The sequence below is a fragment of the Helianthus annuus genome, chromosome 14, assembly GCF_002127325.2.
Source record: "Helianthus annuus cultivar XRQ/B chromosome 14, HanXRQr2.0-SUNRISE, whole genome shotgun sequence".
NCBI classification, from domain to species: Eukaryota; Viridiplantae; Streptophyta; class Magnoliopsida; order Asterales; family Asteraceae; genus Helianthus; species Helianthus annuus.
The window spans coordinates 82,973,827-82,982,201 of NC_035446.2; positions in this window are offsets into that span (position 1 = coordinate 82,973,827).

An 8,375-nucleotide genomic window follows, 5' to 3' on the forward strand; every position below is an offset into this window, starting at 1 on the left:
CCGCAGTTTATAAAACTGAAAAGAGTTAAGAGAAAAGGGGGACATGAACTCACAGTCAGTGCGTCGCTATACCAAGTACTCCAAATATCCGATAGCTGTGCAACGACCTACATGTGCTAATTCTATTAGACGGATGGCCGTGCCTTAGCTTTATAGTTTACATTTTTGGGGAAACAGTTAGACAACCGTTCCTTGTATGTACTTGGTAATTTAATTTCCTTCCCAAGGATGGGGGATTTAATACATGTGTATTTGTATCATCTCATTAAGTCCCACTTAACATATTTTTACTTCTCATTCGAAAATATAAATATTTTTCTCAAAAATATCATATTTTCTCTTCTCATGTTACCTTCCAAAATAACACGTTGACAAAGTGCGCGTTTATGAATATTTCCGCATAATGCGTAAGTTACGTTTTAACGATTAAGTGGTAATGGTAATTACCGTTGTAACTTATATGTTTGTCGTGTAAGCGTTTGTATTATTTTGGGTTCGTCAACGTTTGTAAATATTATTTTTACTCTAAAAATAATATTTATGTATTTTCACAAAATAATCATAAACAGTGTGGTGAAAAATATATTTACTGAATATATATTTATCACGTTTAGTTTTGTGAAAATCCCACCTCCGAATATTTGTAAATAAAGTCATGGCGAATTTTTTTTTTTTTTTTTGAAAATATGTCAAAAGTAGTCTAACACTTGTAAGTAATTCTAAGTGTTAGATTTTAGAAAAATTTCGCCAGAGTTTCCCCTGTAACTGGAGGTGGCCACGCTTTCAAGCGTATCATTTTCTTTTACAAAATCAATTCAACACTTCTTTAAATCAACCAATCAATTTCCAACACATCAACTAGTTTTCAACTAGTCGACAAGTATGTAAAATCGCATTATTACATGAACTTGTAGTTTTTCTGAAAACTATTGTGTAGATCTCCTTATATTTAGTGGATCTATGTATAAAATAGTTTAGTCTTGTAAAAACCCCGTTTTTAGAACAAATCATCCTTTACAACTTCCCGTCATCTTTCTCAAAGATTGATATTTTGTCGAATACTTCTTATTTCACAAGTGTTTATACACTTGTGGTTTGTAAAATCACATTTGTTAGTTTGTCATCCAACTTATATAAAACATGATTTTCTCGACACTTGGTTCTACGAATATACCACTTGTGCATGCGTAGATCCGCTAGTTTTAAATACTATTTTACAAGTCAAAATACTTTTACACAAGTTCATGTCTTCCGTGTGGTAGAGTTTCACCTTTTAACCCTTGTACCGATAGAAACAAGCTTATGTCAAGATCTATGATCTTAACAAAGTCGGGTTAAACGATGATCAGAGCCACCACAACGTAGATCGGGCCTCAATAATCAACATATTCAAACACTACAACCTTTACACAAGTTATGATCTTTTATCCAACAAAATTCAAGTTTTAGTAAACTTTAAAGATTCAAAAGATGGGTTTCCGCATTTTAACCGTTATAATTCATATTAACCACTTTAGATATGTTCGAGAGTGAGTTTTAAACATTATACCTCTAGCTCGGGGCTAGGGAAGAATCTAGTCGAAAATGTGGTGGATAAAAGCTAAGAAACGAGGTCCTTCCACTTCCGCTTGCTTCAAGACTCCTAATATGTAACCCGTAAGGCTTGTATATACTTGGAATGTGAAAGATGGAACTCGAAAATGGGTGGGTGGTTGGATGGAGGTTCGGCCGTGAGTGGGGAGGGAGCAAGAGAGAAAGTTGTGAAGTGTTTAAGTGTGTGTGTAATCTCATGAGTTATGGTGGGGTATTTATAGAGAAAATTATAATCATCGTCCAACGGATCTTATGTCTTCTAGATATTAGGCATAAACAATAAAATAATCAACTTTTGTACTTCTTGGTTCCCTTGGTTTGGCCGATTTCCAATGGGGTGGGGGGTATCCAGTTCGTTTTCAATCGTTCAGTTAGTGTTTAGTTTAGTTAAGTAGGTTAACTTTAGGGATTAACCCCGTTAGTTGCATGATGTGTTATAAAGCGGGTGTTAGGGTAATCAGGGACCCTAACTGGCTCAGAAAAAGACTAATAATATTTCTGGCAATATTTTTATGTTCCGGGTATAGTCCGGTTGTTCGGTTGGATAGTAATCCGTTAAAGTGCTTAAGTAATCTTTTAAGCGTCGTAAGTAATATTTTTAGCGACACAATTTATTTTGCAAAGTGTCAGGAATATTTCCTCATGTTTTGGCACTTTATTAGTTAACTAGAAGCTGGTATGTTAAATAAAGTGTTGTGTTTCGTGCTCAGAGTACGTTTTAGGCACATCCAATCATTACATCTTATTCCTAGAGACGCAGTTTAACAACCCTTGTATCCCTACACACACTCTGGGTGTAGTAAAATATTTCTGGCTCATACAGGCCTTTAGAGGCAGTGTTTGCCTGATGCTGGCTATATCAGCATGTTCAATAGGTTATCCGTTCAAATGCTACTATGCTTTTGTGCATCATGTTTGTCACTAGAGTTCAGTAAGTAAATAATGTAGTGACGGAAATCAAAGTATGATGCAGATATGTACATGTATCAACAGTCAAGTAGCAGTTTATCAGTAATCTCAGTCAAGCACAGTAATTAAGCAGCAATTAATAGTTAATTAAGTCGTACGGATACCTGGTTTAGTGAGGGTTGTCACATTCGCCTCGTACTAGGCGATAGTTGCGGAGATCCTTTCTTCCAGTAGAGCATCCAGCTCTTCAGCAGTCCTTGGCAGTGGGGGAGGAGGAGGTTGATCACGAGCGTTCACAGCTCTTCTGGGTGCCATGTTCTGATAGAATACAACACAATAGGGTTAGACATTTGTTTGATATCGTAATACGAGACAGTAGTAGTATATATATACACAGGCATATACCACATAAGTGACATCAAACAATCCGCCAAATGTATAAATCAATTCATACAACAACAAGCATGTATAATTAGGTAAACACCTTACTTCACACTAGCGGTTCTTGTCTTTATACCCTAAGTCATTACCCCAAAAGAGTATTTAATAGGTTTGGGGAAAGGGTGTTCACATTTGCCCTTTTCTTGTACTGAGGGAATCTACACGTGACAAGACTTGTTGTGGTTTCTGTGCACTGAATTCCATAATTACGTATGCATCCATAATTACATAGCTCCTTGCACAGTCCACACAGTTGTAGTCGTTCAACAACTCGACCCATCGTCTTTGCCTCATATTCAACTCCTTCTGGTTGAATATATGCTGGAGGCTCTTGTGATCTGTGAAGATTGTACACTTCGTACCATAAAGGTAGTGTCTCCAGATCTTCAAAGCGAAAACCACTGCGCCAAGCTCCAAATCATGCGTGGTATAGTTCTTTTCGTGCACTTTCAGTTGGCGTGACGCGTAGGCAATAACCTTCTGGCGTTGCATCAACACACAACCCAATCCTTGACGCGAAGCGTTGCAGTATACCACAAAATCATCTGTACCTTCCGGTAGAGCTAAGATCGGCGCGTTACAAAGCTTATCTTTCAATATCTGAAATGCTTCATCCTGTTTGATTCCCCAATCAAACTTCTTTTCCTTCTGCGTGAGGAGCGTCAATGGTTGAGCGATCTTTGAAAAGTTCTCGATGAACCTTCGATAATAGCCAGCCAAACCCAAGAATTGCCGAATCTCGGTTGGCGTTTTTGGCGTTTCCCAATCCTTGATCGCCTCGATCTTGGTGGGATCCACGTGGATTCCATCTCCATTCACCACGTGCCCAAGGAATTGCACCTCTCGTAGCCAAAACTCACACTTAGAGAACTTGGCATACAGCTGTTCTTTCTTCAGCAGCTCCAGAATGGCTCTAAGATGCTGCTCGTGCTCAGCCTTCGTCTTTGAATAAATCAAAATATCATCGATGAATACAATCACGAACTTATCCAAGTACGGCTCACAAACTCGATTCATCAAATCCATGAACACTGCAGGTGCGTTTGTCAAACCAAACGGCATAACGAGAAACTCGTAGTGTCCATATCGAGTTCTGAAGGCTGTCTTCGGGATACTTTCCTCCTGTATCCGTAGCTGATGGTATCCAGATCGAAGATCGATCTTTGAATAGAAGCTTGAACCTTGTAGTTGGTCAAACAGATCATCGATTCTTGGCAGGGGATACCTATTCTTGATTGTTAGCTTGTTCAACTCTCTGTAGTCAATGCACATACGGAAACTACCGTCCTTCTTCTTCACAAACAAAACTGGAGCTCCCCAAGGCGAGAAGCTTGGTCGGATAAATCCCTTATCTAACAACTCTTGAAGTTGTGTCGACAGTTCTTGCATTTCAGACGGAGCAAGTCTGTAAGGTGCCTTAGCCACAGGCGCGGCGCCGAGAACTAAGTCAATGCGAAACTCCACTTGCCTCTGAGGCGGTAATCCAGGCAAGTCTTCTGGAAAGACTTCTGGGTATTCCCTCACGACAGGAATGTCTTCGATCTTTGGCTCAGCAGCCTTCTTATCCACAATGTGTGCCAGAAAGGCAACACATCCTTTCTGCAAACACTTCCTTGCTTTCAGGTAGCTAATCATCCTCAACGGCGTCTCACGCTTCTCCCCATGAACAACAATGGTTTCACCATCATCGGTCGGGATACGAACGACCTTCTCATGACAAACTATCTCGTCCTTGTTACTCGATAACCAATCCATCCCTACTACCACGTCGAAGCTTCCCAACTGGACTGGTAGTAGATCTAGAGCGAACTCGCGCTCTCCCAACTCGATTACGCAACCTCGAATTACTTCATTAGCTTCCACTAACTTCCCATTCGCTAATTCGATCGAGTACGGAATATCTAACTTACTAGCAGCTAAACCAAGCATATTCTTAAATTCTAACGACACGAAGCTATAATCGACGCCAGTATCAAATAAAACGGATGCATAGCGTTGGTTTACAGGGAACGTACCAGTGACAACATTGGGATCCTGGCGCGCTTCCCTTGCTTCTATGTTGAAAACCCTTCCGCGGGCTTGGTTCAATTCCGGGCAATCCCTCTTGTAATGCCCAACGTCACCGCAGTTGAAACATCCGGGCCTCTGCCCATTTCCACCAACGTTTCCAGCTTGATTGTTTCCCTGATTTCGATTCATGGCGCCCGCTTGGTTTGCATGATTGACCCGATCCCCATCACCTCCATGGTTTCCTGGGGGGCGGTTCCCATTACCACCACGGTTATTCCTATTCCCAGATCCTCCCTGGCCTCCCCGGCCAGCACTAGCCCAACAAAAATCCTTCGTATGACCAGTCTTCCCACATGATTCACAAACTCTTAGGCTGCAACGACCAGAGTGATGTCGTTGGCATGAGTTGCACTTGGGTTGTGCACCCATATATCCCTTTCCTTTCTTCTTACCAACTGTATCCTGAGCTGGCGCGTTCTGCTCTCCTTTCTTAACCACCACCCTGGTGCCCTGCTTGAAGTTTGAAAACTTTCTCTTGTTTCCTCCAGATGACTCCACATGAGTCTCCTTCTTCTTAGGCTCCGCTTCATCAAATTTGTTTAAACGAATTGCCTCCTCCGTAAGAGCCACACTCAAATCAATAGCTTCAGTGATAGTTGCAGGTTTGGAGGAGGTCACCATGCTGATGATTTGAGGAGCTAATCCCCAAATGAAGCGTTCAATTCTCTTGAACTCAGGTGTAACCATGTAGGGTACCACATGCGACAAATCGTGGAACCTTTGAACATACTTAGCTATCTTAGGACCTTCCATTTTTAGATGCCAGAACTCGGTCTCCAATCTCTGAATTTCAGCGCGAGAACAGTACTTCTTGCGCATGAGTTCTTTCAGCTCGGTCCAAGTCAGTGCGTAAGCAGCAGCTTCGCCAAGTGTTTGGACTTGTAGATTCCACCATGATAGGGCTCCATCCAAAAATAGCCCTGAGATGTAAGTGACTTGTTGATCCAGCGCGCATTTGCTCATGCGAAGTACGGATTCTGTTTTCTCAGCCCAGCGGACAAAAGCGACTGCACCTCCTGTGCCATCAAAGTTTACGGGCTTGCAGTCCAAGAACTGTTTGTAGGTGCACCCATGAGGTGGATTGTTGTTGTTGCCCGTGTTGCCAGAGTTGCTTCCACTCATTCCTCCTTGAGAGGCAGCATATTGAGCAATAGCTGCAGCAATGACTTGCTGTAGTTCTTCCTGAGTCGTAGGCATCGGTTGTTGTTGACGTCTTGGCGGCATCTTCTAAAGATGTGTTTACGTCGGTCAGGCCATAGTAACGCGTACGTATATAGTAATAGTAATAGCACATAACATCTCATGTTATCAATACCTCACAAATACTAATCACACAACATCCCATGTTACAAATATTATACACACAACATCCCATGTCATAAAATATACACAACATCCCATGTCATAATAAAAATAAGCAATCAAGCGAATCAAATATGATGAGAATACTGCGATTGCCATATATATCGAGACCACAACGTAAGTGTATCAGTACATCACTGTGTCATACATACATCAATCAACTAGGGGCTACATCACCTCTGTCCAAAAGCTATATCAAATCAGTGTCAAATACATCAAATACATCAAGTATATGTCAAAAGTCAGTATCATCATGTAGTCTCCAAAATGCTGTGCAATCAAAAGCAATCGCGGTCCTCTCACCAACGTCTACACAAGCAGTACTGATGAGCTCTATACAGATGGCGGTGGAGGAGGGGGAAAGTAAGTGTAAAGCAAGCGGCGTAGCTGAAGCCAGTCCTCCTCCATAGCCTGCTGAGTGCGAATGACAGAAGCAACCTGCTGCTCTAGTGTAAAGAGACGAGCAGCAAAATCTGGGGGTAATGATCGACATGGCTGAAGAGGAGAGTGTATCTGACCATGGCATGAACATGGTGGCAGATGAGCTCTCTCAAGCTCCTGGAGACGCTGCGTGTGTGACTCATGCTGATGAACGAAGGACATCAAAACGTCCTCTATAGTGTGTCCCACATGAAACGGATGGTATGGATCAGTAGGTGGCATGGCTGGTGGTGTCGACCAAAGCAAAGGCTCCCTGGTGGGGTCAAATGGTGCCACATGAAATGGTGAAGTATAGGGTGGAACAGATGACATCTGGGGTATGAAGGGGATAGACATCGGTACGTGCCCAAAAGGATGGGCTGAAGAGCCCTCTCTAGGCCTCGCTGGAGGTACGAACTGAGGAACCTGAAAAGTGAAATCAACGGGTCGTGTAACAGGGATCTGAGGGGGCAAAGGTGGAACGTCCTCATCAGCAGGTATCCAACCGTGCTGAGCATCCTCATCGGGTGGATCCATGTGGTCAGCAAACAGTGCGTGCTCAGGCTCAAGTGGAATGGGATCAAATGGGGGAGCAACAATAGGATCAACTGGTGCAATGTGCTCAACAGGTATATCATCAACAAAAGGTGGAGGAACAACAGGATCGACAGCAACAACATGATCATCCTCCAGATGATCATCAACGGGCGGGTCATCTAGAATGGGCTCAACTGGGATGCCAGCATGTACGGGGTCATGCTCGGGCATAGGATCTAGAGCAGCTGCCTGCTCAGGAGCCAAGGCAGGCTCATGGTCATCAAAAGCCATATCAAAGTCGAACTCAGGATCAATAGGGTTAACTGGATAAGCGGGATCCTCCATGAGCTGGTCCATCGGGATAAACTCGATATCATGATCCGGGTCGAATCCCGGAGGAAAAATGGGATCAAAATCCTCTATGTCGTCATGCTCAAATGCAAAGCTCGGAATAGGTGCAGCTGAGGATGCCTGGTCGGGATCCGAATCGTGTGCAAAGTGCTGTACGCTCACCTCGTGAGAAGGTACGGAAGCCACAGACTCAAAGGAGTCTGGGACCGGTGAATGTGCGGGTGAGTCCTCGGCAGGGGCATCAGCGATCATCAGAAGATCGCCAGCAGGAAGTAGTGCTGCGTCCAGGATCTCATCCTCTATAGGCTCATCCTCAAACAGATCGATATCGCCGTCAGCCTCAGCGTCAAGTAGTAAGTCATATGCGGGATAGACGGCTAAAGGAATAGGAGCCGGAATCACAACTAGGGGTAAGTACTCAGCAGGGGGGCCATCCGCAGGCTCATCAGCTCCCTCGGGTAGTGCGAAGGGCTGGAAATCGTCGTCATCCGTGCTGGTAGAATCAGATGTATACACCTCATGCTCCGAAGATGGGAGGTCATCAGATATGATAGGTAGGGGTCCGGTGGTGTCCGAGTCACCTGTGCCTGGTGAGTCCATGTGTCTGTAACACAAGCACAAATATGCACAAATAATCAGTCATACAATCAGGTAATCACATAAGTCACCAAGTATAATATCACATAATTCTC